Here is a 23,577-nt window from a genome sequence, read left to right as displayed (position 1 = left end):
GTGCATCCCGCCCGGACGCACAGGGAGCTCCTTTTGCGGACAGATGCCGGTACTTCTGCCGGGGCTGGGGGGACCCAGGAGCCCGGCCCGCTCCCCCCGTTCCTGCCCGGGAGAGGCTGGGGGTGCGCGGCCGCGTACCCGGCCGCAGAGGATGGGTGTCCGTGGGGGAAAAAAATACAGGAATGTGAGGGAATTGCGGGTCGGAGCCCTGGGCGCGGCGCCCTGAGCCCTGCGCTGCCTGCGCGGCTCTGCCCTGCCTGCCTCGTTACCCCCCCAACCCCCCGCCAAAGCGAATTTGTTGCATTTCCTCAATTGATTGTTTAGTCAGAGTTTTTGCCAACTTCCTGATGGTTCATTTTCTGATTCTGAAAAAAAAAAAAAAAAAAGGAAAAAAAAAGAACCGCATTTCCTTTTTGACTTAAGAGGGAGAGAGAGAGGAGAAGCGGAGGCTGGGGGCTGGTGGACGCATCGAGCTGTATGTACTGGACTTTTTCTCTTCCCTCTCCCCGTCCCGAAACCCCCCTCCTCTTCCTCTTCCTCCCCTGCTAGCCCGGGGTTTGCACCATCCCCTTCCCCGCTCCCAGCTGCCGCCTCGCAGAGCTCCCCCGGCTCCAGGGACGCAGCCTGGGTATGGGAAGCGGCTCTGCAGAGCTGCTGCTCGGCTGCCTCGGGCTGCAGCTCTTGGGTTTGCTTCCTTCGCCTTAAATTGTTTCATTTTTTTTTCTTTGTTTCTTTTTCCTGTCTTTTATTTCCCATTCCGTACCCTACCCTTGCAGTTCTTGTGGCTACGACAAGGGATCCAACAGCAGAAAGAAAAGTAAACACGGAAATCTGTTCCACTCGCCTTTATTTGCTTCGGTTTTCTGTTGTGGGGTTTGTCTGAGTTTGGTTTTCTGTTATTTCGATTTTTTTTTTTTTTTGAGAGCAGCAAAGCTCCCTTTGCATTTTCTTCCCAACTCTACTGTCTTTAATCCTGCTGCTTAAAGCATAAAAACTGCACAAGAACTGTGCAGTTAAAATCTTGTCAATCCTAAATCTGTATCTTTCTAACAGTTATTTTTTGTCCCTAATCTTGCCATACCAGAATATGCTTCAAATTGGTGGTGATGGGGTGCAAAGCTTGGCATAGGCAGAGCAGAGTTCATGGAAAATTATTGTCTTTCAACCTCCTCCAAGCCCCTATTCTGAACTATTTTTGTGGGGGCAGATATTTATCATTCAAATCAGCACAGATTCAGCCCTGGCTGCAGCAGGTCTGGAGCTGCAGAAGCGCATGGCCCTACCCCAAACCTCCCGAAATCAGCGGGAGCTTTGGATCCAGCCCTACAGAAATAAATTTGAGGGAAATCCTAGGAACGGGGTAAAGGAAAATATATTCGGGTCGGAGAGAATGGGGCTTTGTTCAGCTGCAAGGGGGACAGGGGAGAGCAAAATCCCAACTGTTTGCTGATAGTCCAGGGGGTTTTAACCGGGGAATCTCCAACCGTCTTCAATGGGAAACCTCAAACCATCTTCGGATTAGGGCCTGGTTTGGGAGTCAGTCCTAAAAGTTGGTCTTAAAAGTGGTTCAGCCCTATATTCATGTGCGTGCATAGGTAACCGTGCACGTCTGCAGTGCTGCCCAGTGGGTGTGGAAGCATTTCCGGGAAGGTGCACGCACGGAGAGGTGTTTGCAGCGCCGCAGAAATCGGATAGAACACGGCAAGAGCAGTTTAAGACAAGGACAAATTTATTCAGTCTCTGCCCCCGGTCTCGGTATCCCCACGTGTGAGCCGCGCCCTGGGGGAGATGCAAACCTGCCCCGACCACACCTCAGGGAGAGGGATTTGTGCATCCCGGGGTATTTTCACATCCCTCTGCACCCTGGCCACGTCTCCGCGTTTTCCGCCTCACAGGAACGCGGCATTTCCATGGAGATCACAAAGCCGAGCCGTGCACCCCACAGGAACCCCAAATTCCCACTTTAGGGACCACGCGCCCGTGAGACAGGGATGGGTGGGGACCACGCCTCTCCTTCGGAGCTCTGACATCCAGCGAGGCAACCCAGATATTTGTGCAGCCTTTGCTGCGGGGTTTTGTTACTCCGCCATCGCAAGCATCGCTCTGTGGAGCTTTTGGGAAGCTGGGAGCGCCCGGCCGGGATCGCTGTCGGGGCAGAGCCGGGCTGCTGCGAGGTGCGGGCTCTCCATTAGGTGGCATTGGAAGTTTGGAGGTGGGACAGGGAGAGCGCGGCTCTGCCTCGCCATTGGGAGCGTATTTATCTTTTCAGCACTTGTTAGATACTCACAGCACAATTTGCTTTATCAACAGGCGGTTTAATCATTTTATCGGCTCGGTGTCTGTATCAGGGAGGAAAAGCGACCCTCCCCTGTGATGCCATGATGACTTTTTACCTTTTTTTTATACCCCTGTTACACCTTTTTACGACTTCTGTATTCTCAGTGCTCTTTGCCTGCATTCTTGGACTTGTTTGTTCAGCCAGGAGACGAAACATTTTAGAAGCTTCCTAGTTAGGGATCAGTGTGTCCCAGACCCCAAGGTCCTCTCCAGAACACATTCTGTAAACCAAGATAGAACCATCCAGGGGAAGGCTCCTTGGGGAGGGGGGCTCACTCGAGCCTCTCCTTGGGGAATCTTTGATAGATCTGCTAATTAGTAACACCTCTAATGATATACCCGATCTTTTGGGGGTGGGCATTGCGGGGTGCATTTCGATGCATATGACCTGGACGTGTGCACCTAAGGATCCTTAAAATAAATCCCAAGGTAAAATCCCTTTTTCCCTTCTAACCGTGTTTGACTCTTGATTTTAAGACCAGGAAAAGGCATCACCTGTCCCCCCCGCAGAGTGTTGTCACTTTTTAACCAATTAAAGGCGTTATCAAAATAATTGGGTGCTGTACAACACTAAAAAACCATAACAATCCACCGTACAATGTAGAGCAGATTATACACAGCCCTTTCCTGTTTTCTAGAGGTTCAAACACCTGAGAACTCAGCCGTGTCTTGCTGCACTCATTGGCAAAGGGATTTTACACACAGCTTGTGGGGGTGTTGTCTGCTGAGCAAAGAAAACGCGAAAATAAGAAAAAAAAAATTTGTAATGTGTATAGCACGAAGTAGGTTTGGGTTTTTTTTTTCCTGACTGATTATGGATGCAGTTTTAAATAGTAAAAATCATTAAAAATTGTAAAAAAATAAAACTCGATATTAATCACTTAAGAAAAATATTTTTTCTGCTCACAATATCTTTGTGGGAGTTCTGCTTTCACATCTCCTTCCAGCAGTTTTTGTTACATTAGAAAAAAAGTCCCTCAACTGTTAATTTTTTTTTTTTTTTTTTGCAAAGATAGAGATCGTTTTAATCATAGGATAATGAACCTAACTCAATTTACACTGGTGAAATCTCATTAACTAAATTAGAGCCAGCCCCTTATTTGCAATGAGCAGAATCAATCTCAAACTGTTTACTATTGTTTGTTTTGGGTTTTTTTTTTCCCCCGACTTGTTGCTGTCATTTAATTTAAAGGGCAGACTCCACATTTATCCTCATTTGGGGAAAACGTTCTAAAGAATTAAATCTGGATTTTAATTTCAAGGCACTGTGTTTGAATGGCTTTAAAACCTCCTGATTCACAAAGGTTTAATAATAATAACTGTATTATTTGTCAGAATTATGACTGATAAGCTGTATCAGAAATGTTACGTGAAGATATATTCATAATTAAATATATACACATATTAATGACAAAATATATGTTAAAACATTTCTTTTGTTTTCTCTAGTAAAAATAAGTTATTTTAGGCTACAAAAATTTCTCAAAGTACAATTTTTTCCCAATTTTTGCCTTCTTTACTGTGTCTTTCTTTCCCTGCATTAATTTTCAGAGCAAATGTTCAAAGCCTGATGTGTTGAACTTCTTTTAATGACCCTCTCTCCTCTCCCATGGGAGGGAATATTCTGCTTGTTTTGACAACTGATGTTTTCAAATCTTTTTTCAATTTTTTTTAATGTAGTGGGCACATAACAATTTTATTTCAGTGTGTGACTCAATGACAATTAATAAAAATTTTTCTTTGTAGTAGATGAATTTTCTAGACTCCAGCAATAACAAAATGAGTGTTTATGACCCAGATTTATTTTAAAATGTAGGTTTTAAATGCTGTCCCTTTAACATCCACAGGAGTTCAAGAGGGTGAATTAATACCAACATTTATGTTGATATATCTGAAAAAAAAAGTGGGTTTAACTCTTGGGAGCCCATTGGGAACATCCCAGTCCAGTTCTGCAGCAATTAAGAACATCGAGACTAAAATTTTGGTTGTTTAAAGGTCATTTTTGCCCCTTGCAGAGTTGGGACACACACAACCATAAATTTTCATGGCTCATTCCATCCATTTTTGATGGAAAGTTGGAGAAATCCAAACCATTTTGCCACCCCTGTCTCCTTTTGCAGCTGAGAGCAGAAGGGCTGAGGCCACGGGGGAGAGCGACCCTGAGCTAAACCCAACCCAAGCCCGCCAGGGCGAGGTGGGATTCCCAAAAAAGAGCATTTCAAATCTGACCCTTCTTCATTCTGCCACGCTGAGCCCGTTGTTCTCTCCTGCACAAAGGCACGGCCACGTTACATTCCCATTCCCAGCTTTCTCCAGCTTTTTTTCCGCTCTTTTTCCTTTTTCTCGAGGTGTGTTTACTTGGGGCTTTGTTTGGTTTTTTTCCTGAGGTAGCCCCTGTCATCCAGCACCAATCTCCAGCACACCGCGGTTTTCCCCCCGTGCTCCGTGCAGTAATGATGATATCACCATCCTGAGCTGCAACAAAGCAGGGCTTCACTGGGGGGGCAGAGGGATATGATAATCAGGGCGAAATCAGAGACCAGATCTTAAACTAGGAGAAATTGGTGAATTTCCATGAAAAATCAATGAGGAGCTGGAATGATTTTTTTTTTCTTCCTCCCCCGGGTGGAAGAAAACTGATATCAAAGTCAACAAGCTCCGAGCTTACCCCAGTCTGTGGAGATTTCGACATCCATTACCTGCTTTTGACCTTTAGCAGGGCAGCAGAAAAAGCAGCGCTCAAACACTGGGGAACGGCACAGCACCCACCCAGAGTTTCTCTTTCACACACGAAAACCAGAGGGGAGAAATTTAAATTAATTTTTTTTCTAGCTTGCAACTGGAATCACCCCCTCTTAAAAACCACAGACACAAATGAGCAACGTGGTTGTAGGGATTAAAGCGTTTTCATGGCTTTTTTTTAAAAAAAAGTTTGCTCGCGGCTGAAACTCCTGGAAAGCTCAGGAGAAAAAAACAAACAAATAAACAAAAAAGGGATGTGTAAGCCCCCGGGGTCAGGTTACCCTGCTTGCCTATTCATCACCGTCTCCTCTAGGAATGTTTAACCACATTTTAGGGTCCTCGAAGGCTGTGAATTGTTGGGTTCGACTCCTCTTCGTGACGGCATCAAAAATGCGCAGCATTTCGGGGAGTGAAAGATCGTGGGATGAGGCTTGGGACACTCAAATTGTGGTCTTGGGCAGCGGTGCAAGTCTAAATAAATACCGAAAAACTGCAGGAAAAGTTCTGCACGGGCTTCTAGTTAAAGTATACCGTAATAATAACAAGGGAGTAAAAACTAGGAACGGCCAAACTCTGCTTTAAGCTGCCCTAATGATAATTACATTGTGGTAATGAGTATGCAGGCCAGTTTTAAATAACATAAAGACAGTGGCTCTGCGTTCCTGCCTTCACAGCGTGTCAGTGGGAATAGATCCCTTGTACAATCCTACAGAAATTCCTATGGCTCTGACCTGATGCTTTATTTAGGTGCATCAGCGCTGTAGGGAGGCTCTTGCCCATCATTCCTGGCCCCTTTGAAGCATTTTCTTGCCTTATTCATGGACTTGTTAAAAAGAGATAGAAACCACAGGCTGGCTGTGATGCCAACCTAACCTTGCATCCACCTTCCAGCCCTGGGAGTCTTTCAATCCGGTGCCCTGAAAGGCAAAATCCCGTCACAGGCAAATTTCTGTGCTCAGATATGGGGGGTGAAGCATTACCTGATGAATGAAAGCAAGGAAAGTATTTTTTGCCCAGGATTAAAAAAAAAATAATTGGTTTAAAAAGAACACATTCTATTTATTCAGTTTTGAGTTTGGCTGAGGTTTGTTATAAAAATAGTGCCGTAATTTTTTAAGAAACATTTTCTGTTTGGATAGATTAACTGTACACGCAGGCACTTTAGCTTTTGATTCCTTTCAGTAATAGAGTAATATTCATTGCTGGCATCCAAAACTCCTCTTAATAAAAACAGTTTGGGAAATATTCCATGCCAGACAGATAAAACCTCTTTGCAATGCGGGGGGGGGGTGATAAACAACTGTCAGAAAATTGGATTTTCTCTGCCCCACGTCCCAGCACTGCAAAAGCATCGTCATCACTGGCAGAAGAGCATCTTCCCCAGTGCTCTGCTGCAAATTCCAGGGTTAAAAAAGGCATTTGGGAATGATACTACTCCTAGTTGATTTCAGTAGCCAGAGTTTTGTGTACTTAGGACAAAAATAGTATGGGAGTCAGATCACTGTGGGGCCATCCCTGTCTCCCTGCATTCTCCATCTGGGGCAGCATTCTGGTACCAAGCAGGATCCTGGCACATCCTCCCCAGCCCACCTTGTTCCTTGGATTCCCTCAGGCTCTCAGAGAATTTTTTTGCTTCCCTTTAAGTGTGGGAAAAGCCTGAGTGAAGTAGCAGGGCTGGGGAGCCAGCACAAGGGATCCTTCCCCCTTCCCCTCTGCGCTCGCCTTCGAAACAGCTCCTTGTGCCCATTGCCTTCAATCTCTCTGCCACAGGTTTTTGCAATAATTCTTCTGCTGGCCTGAGAAGCTGAGAAGTTGCTTTCTGTCACCTTATGTCTGCTAAATCAGGGCAAGATTCACCTGAGTTAAATTTTTATAGTTCTCTGAAAATCCCCACTGCCCTGAGCTGCGGCCGCAGCCCCAAACCCCCACGCTGCTGCTGTCAACTCAGCGTCAGCAGAAGCAAAAACTAAAACAAAGGAGAAAAATAGGAGAATACTGGAAGAAACAAATATTTCACTTCATTTTCTGTGTTGTGGGTGAGGGCCAGTTTGATCTGGCTGGGTCCAAGACTTTGCTATCCCTCTCATCAATCCAGCCTGCAGGATTCATCCCAACCCCAGCACATTTATACATACTGGGCTGTCACTGGCCCAGGTTTTGCTTGTATTTGTTTCTGCCTTGCAATGGTCCTTTGTAAATCCTGAAGCATTTCTGTGCTGTTCATTTCAGCCCTTTTAAAAGCTGCATTTTGGTTGTTTTCTTTTTCCTTTGCAGTGTTTTTACTTCAGCACGTCCACGGATGCGCGCTGCCAACACAACTGTGAACGCACCCAAAACTGAAGGCTCAATTTAGCAGCTCACTGCTCTTTTGACATTTTAATTTCATCTCCTTTTTTTCTTTTTTTTTTTTCTTAAGAGAATTAGTGGTAACTTTATCTCTCATCAAATTCCAGGATTTTGTCTAATTCAATTATACCTATGGAGGCTCTTTTCTTCCTTCTTTGGCTTTACCGAAGTGACACAGATGATTGTAGATCTGTTTCTGAGAAAATCCAAATTGCTCTGGAATTATCTGCATTTTTGTTTCTTTGTGTATGTCCGATAAAATCTCTTATAATTTTTCAAGATTAGAAAGCCCTGATCTATTTTTTTTTTACGTATTATTATTAAACTACATAATGATGTCCCATCGTCAGAGATTGGTAATTTGTTCCTGCAGCACTGGTGATGATAATACAAAAAAATGTTAGGAAGCAGCACCTCTGTGCTTTAGCCTTCCTTACCATGTTCCCTGTCAGCTTGCATCCCCTTCTCCTCATCTGTGGGATAGAAATAACCTTGGGACTGGGAGAAAAGTGTGTTTCTCATAAGAGCACAGGACAGGAAAGCCTTTTCTTTAAATCAAAAGCAGTTGGCTGCTGCAAGAGCCCGGAGGCAGAAACTCTGCTGCTGCTGTTGATGTCTGTCAGCCCCTCCACCTGCCCACAGGCGGAATTCTCTGGGGTTAATATCCACCCCAAAGTCCTTACCTTTAATACTGCTCTAATCTGAGGCCTGCTGCAAAGCTCTGTGCTTTCCGTGTGGGAACAGCCTGCGCTTTCCTGGAGGCAGGAGAGAGCGGCCTGTGGCGGTGGAACAGGTCATGGGATATTCCCCAGCAAACCCCCGACCTCCTGAGCTGGTTCTGCTGGGAAACTGGGCTGGGCTTTGCCCAGGGAGACTCTCCTGCAACTACCCTGGGATTTTTTAGGGGACGTGTCCAGCCTGGTTCTGCCACCATCCTCTCCTTCATCAGGCACATCACAACGTCAGCAGCAATTCCTGGATGATCAGACAGTTCTGACTTTGCCCTCTTGACAGGGAACGTCACCAATTTTCCTTCTGAAACGTCCTTTTTTGGCCCGCTACGGAACTGAGATTCTCTTGCCCTGCGCAACTCTTTCTTTCCTGGGTAGATGGGAAGTCTGTGTGTGCCCCAAGGCAATAACAGGGATCATCCCCCCTTCTTTGCAACCCAGTAACCCTCGTGTGCTGAAATACAGAATTTGGGTTGGCAGCGACCTCAAAGCTCATTCAGTCCCAGCCCCCAACAAGTCCAACGCCTCAAGTGGTCCCACAGCATTGCTGGTGGTGCTGCATTTGAGGTGATGCAGCCCTGTGAAAACTGATGCTGCTGGTTTTACACGGCTGGGCTCCAAAGTTATCAAAGCCAAGGATGGGTGTCAGCGCCCAGGGCTGGACGCGTTGGGAACGCAGGGAATTCCGGCACTCGCCAGCCTCGTGTGCTCTGCAGGTGGATTGGTATGTGGAAAGGTCACACCTACCAACTTCTTAGGCCTCTGGTGTGAAAGATAAAGCCATCTGGTCACCATTTGACAGCTTAAACTGTAATTACACCATTTGGCCTAGGAATTGCTGGCAGCCACTGTTTGAAGCTGCCGTGATTCAGCTATCCCAGCTCCGAGATAGGCATCGAGCCATTCCACGGAAGCCGGGTTACTGGAATTCATCTCGCCTCATCTCCTTGGCCCGCTTTTTAACCTTCCCAAATTTATCTCCGCAGATCCCTGGTCCCGATTGTGAACTTGGCAGCGGCTGTTTGGCGTAAATAACCCCAGCGGCCGCTAACCAGGAACACCTGCCGGCCCCGTTACCCGGAACGGGAGGAGAAGATGGGCATCTCCAGCGGAATTCCACCGCGGCAATATGGAAGTGTTTAAAGGAAGACCTGTCCCGCTCAGGGTAGCAGAGATCTGAACCTTTAAATTGCAGCCATTCCCGGCCTGACGATAAGTAAATAAACAATTCACAGCTGCGAGGGCTAAACACAGAACACATCTATCTCTCGCGGGCCTGATTGCCGAACAAGTAATTAAGTGGGAAATGTGAGCCCTCGATGTCACGGGGAGACGATAAAGGTCTCCAGTTGTAAATTAACTGAACTCCTCGATATTAACCCTTCAGGAGCCCTTGGGTGGCACTGGGTGCCTCAGCATGGCTCCAGTGCAATTTGCATGCAATTATTCCTGACATTTGCCCCTGGGAATATGGAGCTGTTATTTTAACAAATTAAAAAAACAAGGGAGGGAGTTGCTTTGTCTCTTGTCCCTGAGCTAGTGCAGGGCACCCTCTAAGTCCCAGTTCCTGGCTCTGCCGTGCTCATCCATCACATTCCCGCTGGCACTGTCCCTCCTGGCGATAGCAGAGGTGTCACAAACCCAAAATACATTCAAGCCTTTGCTCAGGCTCTGAGATAAAGTGAGCTGCTCCCCGGGCTGGGCAGATATCCATCAGTGCCTCCGAGTTGTATTCATTCAGGATTTGCCTTGAGAACAAGGATGTAATGAATGACCATAAATTGAAGTAGCACCACTTGTTAAGTAATTCATTAAAAGGGTTGTGGGGTTTTATTTTGTTTGGTTGTGGCTGTGTTTTGGGATTTTTTCTTTTCTTTTTTGTTATGAATGAAAACTTTACTTTGCACGGTATTTGATAATTTATTTGAAGGGCTCAGCTCCTGCAATCCTATGACTGTAATCAGTGCCTTTTCAGATGCACAACTAATTATTTTAGCACACAATGAAAACTTTGTTAATGTCCGAAAAGTGTCCAGTTTTCAACCCAAGGGACTGCAAACTACAAGATAAATAAAAATAATTCAAAGTTGCATTTTAAAAAATTAATCATTTTTAAGCCATCCAATAATTTTTGGCTGCTAGATACCAACTTGGCAACTTCTGGGATTGAATGAGTTTTGCTCCTTAGGTGATTCACAGGCCTAAATGACCTGTTTGATGCTGGAGCTGGATTTGATTTGAATCCTGGACTATGAAGCCATGAAGGGATGGATCTGTGGATCTGGATCACACTCTGGATCACTCCACAGTCAATTTTTATGCGGACCAAATGAATTCTTGGACTCTCTGGGGAAGTGAGAAAAGTAGGGAGGGATTAACAGCAGGAGATGATACCACAGCTTCTTTCCCACTGAAGCACGAGGTTTGTTTGGGACTGGCCTTGTTATTATGAATTTCTTCATATTTAGCTCCCAGACTTTCACTCTTTTCCTGTTCTGAAGCAGCTGCTTACATTTTACAGCTTTACTTGAAGCCATGGCAGGAGCTGTGCTCGGAATGGTGCCGTGGGAGTCTGTATCCCAGGTCAGGAGACCAGACACCAAATCCCTGGTGCATCTTGGCAGCTGGGAATGCTCCAGCAAACCAGGACGGCCCTGCCAAAGCAGCACATCACCAGTGGTGTAAATGGTGGATGGGATCAGAGGATAACCAACCAGGGATCTCTTCATTGACCAGAAGAGCCTTATCTTTCCCCTGTCCCAGAGAATCCATAAAAAACCGCTCCATTTCACACAGCTGCTTTGTTCAGAGCTGAGGCCACACAGAACATGGCTCATCCATTTTAGATCCTATTTGCAGTGAGAGGCCCTGGGAACTGGGCAGGGAGACAGCAAACTTTCAAACCCCAAGCTGTGAAGGAGCAAGAACACTCCTAAAATGTCCCTTCTAAAAGGGAGCCTCCCTTTTGGGTTTCAAATGCTATCTTTGTTACCACCCTTGGTAACCTCGGTAGCAAAGAGCTGAATGTTATTAGAAAAGAGCTGAGCTGAGCATGGGTGGGAAGACAAGAAAACAAAAGGAAATGGAAGTCCTGGAAATTGATTTTCCATTCAAATCTATTATTTTTGCTTCTAATTTTTAATAAGACTTTTTATGAAGTTTATTGCATTGCTATCTATTTTCTTTTAGGGTGTGTTATCTTTTGTGACTTAGTTTAGACTAAAATAAACCTCAGTTGCTAATTAAGGATAGAAATGGAAATCCAAAGATTTGCTTCTCATCAATGCCAAGCAGTAAATCCTTTAATGCTCTGGGATTTTTCTCTATAGCTCTAAATTTCCCACTGGTATTTAGTAATCTGCTGATTGCATTTACTTTAATTCTTTGGTCTTCAGAGTGTTCATGTTGAGGCACTCACTTACAGTAGCTCTGCATGTTAAGGGCAATGAGTTAAAAGCTGTGGGGGTTTTTTTATTAAATTCCAGCTCTGTTTTTCCTATTGAGTTCCCAACTACTGGGTTATATCACATTAATAGGAGTTGTACTCTGGCTGGACAAATGGCAGCGTGTTGCAGTGTCCTGGGGGAGCCATGACATCATTTTTAATTTGCTTATCTGGACTCGGAAAAATAGGAGGGTGTTTGGTGAGAAAGTGAATTTATTTTTACCACTAACTCACCTCTTCTTGCTGTGACGTTATGGGAACTGTGTCCCTGTGCAGGTTACACCCACTGGCTTCTCCCTGGAGGTCTCAGATGTCCCCATTCCACCACCTCTGAAGGAAAGGAGGGATATAGTGACCCATAAGCCCATTTTTCCAATTCCCTAGGAACTGTGGAGGAGAGGGACACCCCTTCCTTTAATGCACATCCCTCAAGGTTTGCCTGCAGGCTGAGAGAAGCCAAGGAAACCTTCCAGGCAGTTTTGTGGTTGGGTTTCACAACCAGCTTGACACTGGGATCAACAAGAATAGGGACTGGGGAAATGATTTGGAGCAACTTGGATACCTTTGGCTGTGTTTGGATTGCATTAGATCAAACAGGGCTTGATTTTTAATCTTTTTTTCATTTCCTCATTCCAGCTGAGACTGGAAAAGGTGTTCTATTCCCATGGGAGCTGGAAAAAGGCTTCCTAACAGAGCTGGTCTAACCTTTGCTGTGAGTGTCCCTTTTCTCATGGAATTAGGACAGGAGACGGGAGTTTTAGAATGGGAGAGAGATTTTAGTCATATCATTCTCAGTAAATAGTTTACATACAGAGAATATTGGATAAGTAGTTACTAAATCAGTAAATGCTTTTTTAATTTGACCCGAATTTTTAGCATTTTCTGAAACCATGGCTGTGTCTTCTCCAGAAAGATCATCTTGACATTAAGGCTTTAATAACTTTGTAGAACTCAGACCACTGAGATATTTTGTTTTCCCAAAGTAAAGTTCGCTTTTTTTGCAATGAGAACCTTCAAAATGGAAATGCAACAGCATTTTTTATCATTAACTTACTTATTGCACTTATTCCAGAGAATCACTCATGAACTATAATTTGTTGTTGCACTTTCCCCCTCCTAACACAAGCACACATTTAACTGATCCCACTGATGTTCTTTAAAGCTTCAAGTCTCAAAATTTGGATGGTTAAACTCTATCAATTTGGGTAAACTAGGTTTGAAGAAGGGAGCTAAAGCCGTATTTTCTGAGTGATTTGGGAAAATGGAAGACTTCATCAGTCTCAGTAGCCTTCAGTCAAACCAGTGCCATAAGCTCCTGGACACCTGGAACAGCTGACTTGGCATTCCAAGTGAGTGAGGACCAAAGGCTCCAGCTCCCTGCAGTGGGAATGACCTAACAGCACGAGGAAGACCTGATTACATCACAGAGATAACCTGTTCCCTTAAAAATAGCAAGGTCAGGGAGGCAATAAAGCTGTCAGCATGGCAATCACCGCTTGTGTTCCACAGGCTCCCCAGGCTGGGGACCAGGAGGGTGGGGACCTCACAACAAGGATGGCCACGTTTGGGTAAACAAAGCCATGGCAATACCCCAGTGCTATTGTCTGCTCAACAGCTCTATTTGTGCCAGTGGTATTTCCAGGTTAGCTCCTCCTAGGCCCATAAAAATCTTCTTTTTATTATTTTTGTTGTTCTTTTAAATTTTTTTTTCCCTGGCTGCAATGATAGATGGAGTGCCCATAAAACCTCCCGGCTCCATGTAGGACATCCCCAAGCACCGAGCCAGGTGTGGAGCAGCTGGTCATGGAACAGGCTTCCACCCAGGCCTGGGCTTGGCTCAAGTCTCTTGTCCAGTCACTGGGATGCGTCGCTCTTTGTTCACATCCAGCTGTGGGAATATTTCACACCAGAGTCCAGGCCAAGAATGGAAAACCATCCAATCTCTTCAGCTAAGCAGCCTTGGGAGGTGCAGGTGGGATCACATGGTGCGGGTGGGATCACAGCTCAACATTTTCATTGTGCTGGGATGATCCGTTTTCAGCAAAGGAAGGTGTTGTGAAGGGTTCACATCCTGTTGGTGCCTCAGATACGTTTCAGCTATTGCTGTTTTCCTTTGGATAACGTGTCCCTTGGCTCAGTCTCCAGTTTAGCCGGCCTTGGACAATAGGTCAGAGTGATGCAACAGATTTGGGGGCAACTTTTGGACACAAGTGTCAAACTGCGCAGTTTTGATAAGGATTGAATACGTGCAAAGCAGCATCCAGGAATAAAACATTTCTTATCATACCCAAAAATGAAGCATAGACTTGTGCCACTGATAATATGTAGCAAGGCTTTGTCCGTTAAACACCAAGTCTTCAGCAAATTTTGGTGCAATTTTTCATTTGTAAGATACTTTTTCAATTTAAAGCACCAAGAAAATGTCAGGGGTTGAGATCAGAGATGCGAAAGACCTGAAGAGGCATTGGCCTCACGTGAGTGAAATGTGGTTGCAGTTAGAGCAGCTGCCACTGCCTCGCACAGCTTTTCCCTTCCTTTTTGCTCAGTGTTGCAATCAGAACAGCTCCAGGCAGTTACAACCTGAAATTCCTGACAATTACATCCACCTTGTCCCATCCTGTCCAAGAAATCCGTTTGGAAATGAAGCTTCAAATCCAAATTTCCATTGGTGTTGGAAAGGGTTCAAGATGGGATGAGATTATGCGTGATTGCATGGGATAAAATTGGGGTTGACCAGAAAATTAAGTTGTAGCTAAGACAAAACTTTCAGGAGTTTCAAAGTATATTTGCTACTTTGCATAATATTTTGTTATGTTTTCACATTTACTGATTTTGATGGGGCCCAAAACCACAAATACTGTGAGATGAGGCTATTTCCATGGACTATTTTTGTTCTGTACTGGAGGGGGGAAAACCTGTTCTTGTAGGAATTTCATCCCAGAAAGAAATAAGAAAAAAATCATTTGTGAGTGTTTTCCTAAATGGAATAATTCATCTGAAGCTTGCCTATCATCAGGTCCTAATTACCTGCTGATGTTAATTCCATTGATTGTCCATAGGTGAGTCAGAGTTCTAAGGCAAGGAAGGAATTTAATTGGAATGATTTTTCAGTTTTTGGGTCTATTTACAGACTGTGGTATGTCCATTTGAGCAAAAGCCAGAATGTGAGACTGAAACTCCAGTATTTTCTTCTTGCTATAATTGGAATCTTCTAAGACAAGATTCCAATGTTTGAAGGTGTTCATTGCAAGGTTTTGGTTCTTTCCCATCAAGATTTCAATGCTAATATATAAAATATTAAACTAAATGTTGGCCACTTTCTTCTTTCATTGAACTCAAAGGGAATTTCATAATTTGATTTCAATCAGGACAATGTTTAGCACTTTTGGCTGCCCAAAAGACACCATGGTCCAATCACCTGCTCTGGATCTGCAGGCTGAGCTTCACAGGTGTTACCAGCCCTCCCTGAGCCATCACTTGACTGGAAACAGGAATTTCTCTCCGGGTTGAACAAGTTCTGGTGACCTGAAACAGAACTGATATTTGGTGCTCCTTGGGAGCAGCCCTGTCAGGGAGGAAGTTGTAGGCTGTTAATTTTTGGGATGATAACAAAATCTTTTAATGAAAGGGACGGGTTTGGCCTCCAAGGGTTTTGCCTCAGGGAGAGGGTGTGAAGTGGAGCAGCCCCTCAGCCCTGGGTTTGCCATGCTGGCTGGAAGGGCGTGAGAAGAATGGTGTTTGTGCCTCTGCCAAGCCCTTCCCTGCTGCTCTTTGAGAAACCAAGTTGCAAAAATCTCTTTCCTGCAGAGTGTCACAAGGACTGTCTTGAATTTGGTTTCAGGAAATGATTCAATTTTTTTTTTTTTTTTTTTTTTTAATCTAGCTTGCACCACATTATTAAAAACTAAAGATATGATTTACATGGATCTGTTGCATGGGGCAGGAGACCTACATCACCTACAGGGATGGTGATGGGGTGGCAATTTCTCTGTGCTGGAGCAACCAGTCAGCCTTAGTTTAAATCCCTTTCTTCATCCAGTGCAACAATAATATCTTTTGGACAAGGGATTTTGGAAAAGTTGAAATGTTTGCTTTACAAAACAGACATAAAATTTCTCCTTCAAGGTGCTAAATTTGTGCTGAGCTGGTCCAAAACACGACTGCATCTGGCTGTGTCTCGTGTCTGCTACTAAAAAAATGTCCTAAATTCCAGACAACCTCTGGGGCTTTGAAATAAAACTCATTAATCCTGCATTTGAATTTAATATTTGAAATTTTATCCTAATCTTTTTTTTCTTCCACATGAATTAACTTTAGAAAACTTGGAAAGGAACACAAGGGTGGATTTTTTCCTTTTTTTTTTTTTTTTTTTTGAGTGAGAGAGAGAGAGAGAGGGAGAACATTCTTAACAAAGGGTATAAAATTAAACTAAATTTGACCTCTGCCTTTAGCAGATTTTCCACCTGGTCTGTGCAGGAAATCAACTTCTATATAGCAGCTCTTTCATAAGGAATAACATACATGAGTCTGTAAGTGACAGTTTTTCTTGGGTGGACAACAATGTTAGTTACTTTTTATGATTAATTGATAAATGTTTTGATATGGTGCCTGGGCTCGGAGTCAAAAATCACTCCAGTTAGATGATCCAACACTTGGGAAGCTGAGCCAATTACAGCTCAGGCACAGTGAAAACAATTCTAAAATATTTGAGCCTAAAAATGTGCATAGTTGTTAAGGAATCTTACACGTGGGTGTATGGTGGTATCCTGAATTACAACTACATGGTGGGCCAATTTCTTCAGGAATGCAGGGAAGTGCAGGGATTCGAGACTCTTGCATCTATATTTCAAAAGACTTGGGAAAACAGAAGAACCACATGGGCTCTTGTGGCTGGGCACGTGCTGAGGAAAACCAGAGCATGGGCCAAAATGTACTTTTAGTCCCTTGGGTTACACAAATCCCTTTGCTTTTTTGGGAAGGTTTTAGGTTTCAAGTCTCCTTCCCTTGACTCTTCACCTCCTCTGAGCTTGCTCCTTTCTTTTTTTTAGGCTCCAAAACTTACTTTCTACACCAGGCTTCCAACTTTCGTCCTCAGATTTGCACCCTGACTCTACCCCTGATGGATTTTTAAATTATCCATGAGGAATGGGATTTCATCTCTGTGATCAGGTTGCCCCTACCAGCAGGGTGGGCTGGACTCAGAGGTTTTAGGTACACACAGCACCAAAAACCTACACTAGACACAGCTCTTGGAGGTCCTCCAAAAGAATAACCTCGTTTGCCATTAGAGTTTAGTTTCTCAGATAACTGGGAGAAAGAAAAAACCCTCTGCATTTGTCTTCCTATGGGTAAGTGAATACAGTGGCATTTTTTCAGTAGGATTTTGGGGTCATCAACTCAAAGACCATTTGGAAAACTCCCTGTTGCAGGCTGCTGGTGGCTTTGTGTGTGACAGAGTAGCTCCCAACAAAGTCAGTGGAAACAGAATATCGGTTTTCTTCTCTGGTTCCCCAGCCTTCAGTTCCTAAAACGATACAAGGAAATTTTGAGGAATGCATGCCTGGAATTCAGTGCCAACAGAGATCTTGGAAACGGGCAGATCCTGAGCTTCAAAAATCTCAGGGGTTTTTGGCTGCTCACCATTTTCCATGCAAGGATCTAATCCTAGCCCCGAGCATCTCGTTGTCTTCAATGGATTTTTATTCCAAAGCCAAGCATCACTTAAAAAAAAATAATGGATACAGCTACTGCTGGAGGCTATTTGACATCACTAAGGCCATCAGCCCCTGAAAGGCTTGAGATGTTTGAATAGAATTAGATCTAGATATTACTCCATCTTTTTAGAGCTCTTGACTCTTGATGTATCGTTGTGTCTGCAGAAGGAAGAGAGGAGAGCTGAAGAACATATTTTCAGATGGAAGAGCATCTTTCCTATCCTTTTCCAGTGAAGATCCAGTCTGCTTTGTGGTTAAAAGTGCAATTTCCTCAGTAATCCTCCCATTTCAGGTACCATTTGAGTGGCATGATACCCCCTTCCTGACCCTCCCTCCATCCCTGACACCCTGTTTTGATCCTGGGTGCTGGATCTAAACACACTCCTGCTTTCACTTCATTTAACACTGGAGGATTTCATCGCTGTTGATCCAAAAGGAAAGTTTCTAACAGCACACTCTAAGCTTTACTGCTCGTGACTTCTTAATCATGCAGATTTTATTTCATCTTAAGCTAGCAACTGAACTCTTCTAATAAACAGAGTAAAATCTAATTAGGCTACTGGAGGGGAATAGAAGAATTTATACTCCTCCAGACACACAGACATTAGGAATTCTTCCTCAAACATACACTCAGGCTTCCTGGCAGCCGTCTCCCTCAAAGAGTGGCTAATGATCCTACTAATTTGCACTTAGCTGATACTGCGAGGAGTTCCTCACAGATGGAAAATATACTTCTTCCATGAGATCATACAGGGCAGCACAGCCTCGTGGACTGTGCACAGAGAAAAAGAAATCCCAGCTCCTAATCCCACGGCTCCCATTCCTCGCTGTGTGGTCTCTCTCTCAGTTTCTCCATGTGCAATCTCGCTGCTCATTCATGGGATTTTGGTAATTACTCACTCCTTTGCCTGTGTTTCCAAAGCAGAAGGCACAATTAGAGCACTGAAACACTGTGATCAGAGACTCAACATCTGTAGAGAACATCTGTAGAGAAGATTGACAGCACAGATGAATTTGGCTGATTTTTGGTCTTCATTGGGCTCGTAGTTATGTCAAGTAGTGCTGGTGACAGGGAGATCAGAAATCAACCCCCACGGAAGGGGACACATCTTCCCACAAGAGGCCACAGAGCCAGGCTGCACCCAGCCCCTCAGGGACATCTCCATGCACACAATCATCCCTGGCCTGCGCACCCATGGTCCCCCCAAAGGGGTGATCCTCCCCAGGGAAGCGGTGGAGTCACCATCCCTGGGAGTATTCAAAGAACACACAAAGAGCACGTGGCACGTCGGGATATGGTGTAGTGGCATGGTGGTAACAGGCCAAAGGTTGGACTGGTGGTCTGGGAGGTCTTTTCCAACCTTGATTAGCCTGTGATTCTATGATACCTCCTCAAGTTTTTACCCCTTACAACGAAAAGCAGCTCAGCCAGGCAGTGGGGTCAAGCTCGGCCTCTCTGCTGATTTGGACTGGGATGGATGTATCGTGCAAGGGGCAGGGAGTCCTCCAGCAACTTTCCTCGCTGTTCCCTGCAAAGGACAGCCCAGATGTCCCACAGCAGCCCCAGCTGTCCACTGACATTAGGAAACATGGGATATATGCCCAGAATTAGCTGGGAAAGTGTGAATATCATGGAAGCAACAGGTAAACCCAAGGCACTCAACCCTCACCAGGAATTGGTGCTCAAGCCTTTTCCTCAAGCCTGGGTGTTTTCCAGCAGTCTTTTTTCAGCTGGAGAGCTGTCATGTCCTTTCCCAAGACTGTTTAGCCCTTCTGGTTTCTTGTCAGGATTGTTCCTATAAAATCATCAGTCATTTTTTTGGTTTGAATGAAGGGCAGAGAGAGAATATAGGAGTAAAAGTTAAAATAAGACCAGAATAAAAGCTGGGAGTTGTTCATAAGCAAATAGAATCATAAAATTATAGGATCATAGAGTGGTTTGAGTTGGAAGGCACCTTAAAGCTCATCCAATCCCAACCCCCTGCCATGGGCAGGGACATCTTCCACGATCCCAGGTTGCTCTAAGCCCCATCCAACCCGGCCTTGGACACTTCCAGGGCTGAGGCATCCAAAACTTCTCTGCATAATAAAATAGGATGTGACCCAGCCCCTGGTGATCTCAGGAGAAAACTTTCCATTGATGACATTAGGGCAGAGTGCCAAGAGCTCTGGCCCCTGGAGGTGTAAATGCTTCAGGGAGGATTCAGGTCCTGCTGAGCACAGGTTTGTTCAGGGAAGGGTGTAGCCCCAGGGGTGGGAGAAGACCTGCCTGCTCATATTTCAGATTTTTAAAAATCAAAACATGAAAAGTTCCAGAAAACAAGGACCCTGCAGCGGGCTGAAGCTGATGTATCTTTTTCTAATACATGGAGCTTTTGTGAAATGAAATTCCTGGCCTGAAACCTGGAGGCATCACTTACTTTTACTTTATTCAGGCAAACCTCCAGCTGATGTGAGAGAGCACTGGGTCATATTAGGATTTGGCCCACAAGGGCGGAGCAGAGCCAAGCTCAGAATGTCACATAAACATATTAACTGGAGACTTGGCTTTCTCCGAGATCCCAGGGATGGAATAGGGCCGTGATCTGGTCTTCTGTGAGGCATATGAGGAGGTTAAACTCGTCCTGCCTAGAGCATTAAGGGAACAGGATCCAAACATCTGCACAACCATCTGTATCATCTCTTCCTCCTCTTGGAGATGTCTGGAATCTCGTCTGTTTTGTGTGATGAGCTAAAATCTGCTTAACCTGTTCTGTGTGGGTGAAAACAATTCAGAAATCAACTGCTGGGTTGTTCACACTAAAGTGGAAAGCGTGTTCTTGGTGCTGCTGGGGTATGAAGAGGGCATATTGTTCATTTAAACCACACTCCATGGTTTTTGCAGCAGTAAAGTATTTTTGAAAGTTTACAGCTGTAGGAGAAATTCCCTGGAGTTTATCCTTCAGTTTTCTGCCAGTCAGAGAGCTGAAGGCACTCCGGTTTGGGCTCCAAAAGTGACATTTTAGTGTTACACGTCTGAAATGTGGAGCGGTTTCGAGAGAGCATCCTGACAGGTTTGGAACTCTGAAGAAATGATTTTCTGGTGCCAAGCTACACAGTCTGGGAAATGCTGCACGCCACGCTCGCTCCCTGTCCCTCTGCCAGAACCCAAAATATAGACTCAAAAAAGAATAAGAAATGTGGCTCGGGACTCTGGTTTGAGGATGCATTTCAAGCAGGAGCTCTCTCTAATATTTAATGTATTAACTGCCCTCTCAGCCATAAGAATTCAGTAGAAGAGGAGGTCCACGTTTGAGTAGATCACGTAGCAACACCACGGAGAAAGGGAGAAAAGCTGCAGGGAAAAAAATGTCCCAGGTTGAGCAAAAAAACATCTCCAGTGTGGAGGAAATGGTAAAACTTGGGCCAATCCACTGTAAGCCCATTAATTTATAAATTTAAAAGTTGTTTCAGAGTGGTTTGTGAAAGGGAAAGCACGGGCATCTGAGAAGGTGTGGATGCTAAAGCCTTGATGTGGGAGCCATTCTTCAGGGAACAAGAATGCAAGGCCATGCCTGTCTCCACAAAATGGTCAGAAAAAGGAGATTGAAAGACTTTTAGAATTATTGCTTCAAAATAAACCCAAATGGCTATTAGATGAAAAAAAAAGTTTGGTTTCTCAGTGTTATTTTATTTAAGTAGAGCAGAGAAGAGCTGAGAGAGGAACAGGCCACATTTTTGGTCTTAATTAATGGTTTTAAAATGTTCTTTAAGGGGATGATAAGAATAGAGCATCTTTTAATTAAGGCTTGGGATGAGTCAATTCATAATAACTTATTTTAGCTGGTTAGAGCAGGAGCTGCACTGCCATAGGCAGGTTAATCCACGGGAATATCCCTGGAATGTGATTGCTTCAACCCCAGTTAGGGTTGGAAACAGCTCCTTGAAGGGGAACAGCTCAGATGAAGTTCTCATATCTCTCCTGAAGTGCCCTGCCAGGACACCAGGGGAGAGGATCTCTGAGCTCAGCCCCTTCAGATGCCCTTGAATGTGGGAAGCTTCATATTTTCAAACGTTCTGTCACGGATTCGATGACTTTGGCCCAGCACCTTCTGTTTATTGTTAATGAAAGTCAACAGAAGTGTGGAAAAGTACAAAATGTCAACCTATGACCTTATGAAATCCATGGCAGGAGAGAGCAAAGAAAGAAAACCACCCTTTGGTACTCGCTTTGTCCCTCCTGTTGGGATCCAGAAGTAAAAGGCTTTTTCTCAGGACTGGGGCTTAGTAAGGCAGGAATTTTGTCTCTCCTTGTTTTCCTTGCAGTTAGTTAAATCCTTAGGCTCCTGTTAACACTGAACTCCAAGTTGATTTTTGTGTTAAAATGCTGAAACCTAATTTTCATTTAACAATTTTCTGTTGGAGGCCAACATCGAATTAGTGTGTTTTCCACCGGCAGCCCCCAGTAATTTGGTAGGCAGGAGGCTCACACATACTTAAGTTATTCAATTCATTTTGTTTTACTCTGTACAAGAAACCCAGTCAGAAAAGGCTGATTTATGATATTCCTCAGGTTTCCTGTTACTTTAAACCACCAACATCCTATGGCCAAGCCCTTCACAGGCAGCCAGCACATCTGGCCCAGAGTGCTTCTGTCACCTATGGCCAAAATGCCATATTTATAATCAAGTCATCATAGAAAAGAAAGAATTGATTATGATGAAAAGGGGAAAAAATGGAAATCTAAAAAGGCAAAGTTATCAGTGGACATTTGTAAAAATGTTTGGGTGGGTTTTTTTTCCAAACATACATCCCAGACAAAGAGGAGCCTGTGGCACACTGAGCAGGATTATTAGATATGCGCAATCATCTCTTCTGGCCTAATTAGAAATTACTGAAAGCTTTGATTTTCCCATTTCACTCGTTTTTAATATCTATTTTGTTTCCCATTTGTACAGACAACCCACTCCTGGCTGAAGCCAAAGCTCCATGGTCCACGTGAAATCCCACCTGCAAGTCTGCAACTGCCTGTGAAGAAGTGAGTCTGCTCCTCACAAAATGTATTTTAGCTGCTCTCCTTAGGGATTTTGGGCTTATGCAGTCCCTGGGTCTGGGTTGTATCTGTGTATCCATCTGTCAAATGGGATTAATGAGCCAAAGTCTCCCTAAATATTAACTCCCTACATGTTTCATAAAATAGTCAGAGGCAGAAATTTGGCTTAATGTCCTCCTTAAAGGGAAAGCTGGATTGCCTGTCCATGCTGTAAAAATCATACACAAATCCACAGGGCATCAAACGAGGCTCACAGCACAAATCCTTAATTTTTCTCATAAAACTACAGGTTTCAAACATGCTGTATAATAAAGGGACTGCAAGACCTGCAATATTCAGGCTGGCCCAGGCTGTGAAGTCAGGCAGTGGTTTGGGGTTACAGGACATGTAAACTGACACGAGCAGTGATTTGTGTGTACCCCAAAAGAGCACAGGTAAAGCTGTATTTTCTTCTCTGGAAGATGCATTTACAGAGATTCATTTTTAATAAGAGAGTCATAAAAGAAACCTATAAATGATAACGAACAGAGGCTCAGCTGTGTCAAACCCTGCGATGCTGCTAAGGAAATGGGAAGAGCTGCAGAGTTTCAACATCTTTGAAAATCTGAATATTCACTGAATATTTTGAGTCAGCTTCCTCTGCCAAAGGAAAATGAAATTTTCCAAATCTGTGCCAAACTCTGACGTTCATGAACAGTTCCTCAAGTAGGTTTGGATGATGTAACCAATAATCATGAATCCCTCCTCCACTTTCTAAATTACATCTGGTTGAGATGAATTTTTATGTGGATAACACAACCAAAATCTGGAAGACTCTGTTTGTGCTAAACTTTATTAGGCAGTTACATTATGACATATAAAATTCAAGAAAAAGGAATTCTGACCTGTGAGATGGTGATGCCCTGGCACAGGTTGCCCAGAGCAGCTGTGGCTGCCCCTGGATCCCTGGCAGTGTCCAAGGCCAGGGAGGATGGGTCTTGGAGCAAGCTGGGGTAGTGGAAGGTGTCACTGCCCATGGCAGGAGGCGGGACAAGATGATCTTTTAGGTCCCTTCCAACCCAAACCACTCTAGGATTTTAAATGCAGAAAACTATTTAAGCATTTGTTTAACTTCAAGCAAATGGTTTAAAGGTGTCTTTGAGCTCCAGATTTGTGCCTGAGAGTTGTTAAAACTTTGGGGGCAACATCCACCTGCTTTGGTCTTCACTCAAGGAGCTGATGTTTGCACGA

At 44.3% G+C, this 23,577-nt stretch overlaps 1 long non-coding RNA gene across 3 annotated transcripts; it reads left to right on the top strand.

Moving 5' to 3' along the window:
- Window positions 1–400: 400 nt before the first annotated feature.
- On the top strand, window positions 401–23,317 carry LOC104691843. 3 transcript variants are annotated; one of them, XR_002046451.2, is made up of 5 exons: window positions 401–475; window positions 9,143–9,372; window positions 16,650–16,949; window positions 17,481–17,607; window positions 22,253–23,317. It is a non-coding gene; the product is annotated as an uncharacterized LOC104691843 (long non-coding RNA). The 3 variants fall into 3 exon arrangements; XR_752275.3 differs by lacking the exon at window positions 16,650–16,949; XR_002046450.3 differs by having other exon boundaries at window positions 16,650–17,607.
- Window positions 23,318–23,577: the final 260 nt, after the last annotated feature.

The sequence above is a fragment of the Corvus cornix genome, chromosome 11, assembly GCF_000738735.6.
Source record: "Corvus cornix cornix isolate S_Up_H32 chromosome 11, ASM73873v5, whole genome shotgun sequence".
Classification (NCBI taxonomy): domain Eukaryota; kingdom Metazoa; phylum Chordata; class Aves; order Passeriformes; family Corvidae; genus Corvus; species Corvus cornix.
Note: the sequence above shows the minus strand (reverse complement) of the source record. Positions and strands in the feature narration are given on the sequence as shown.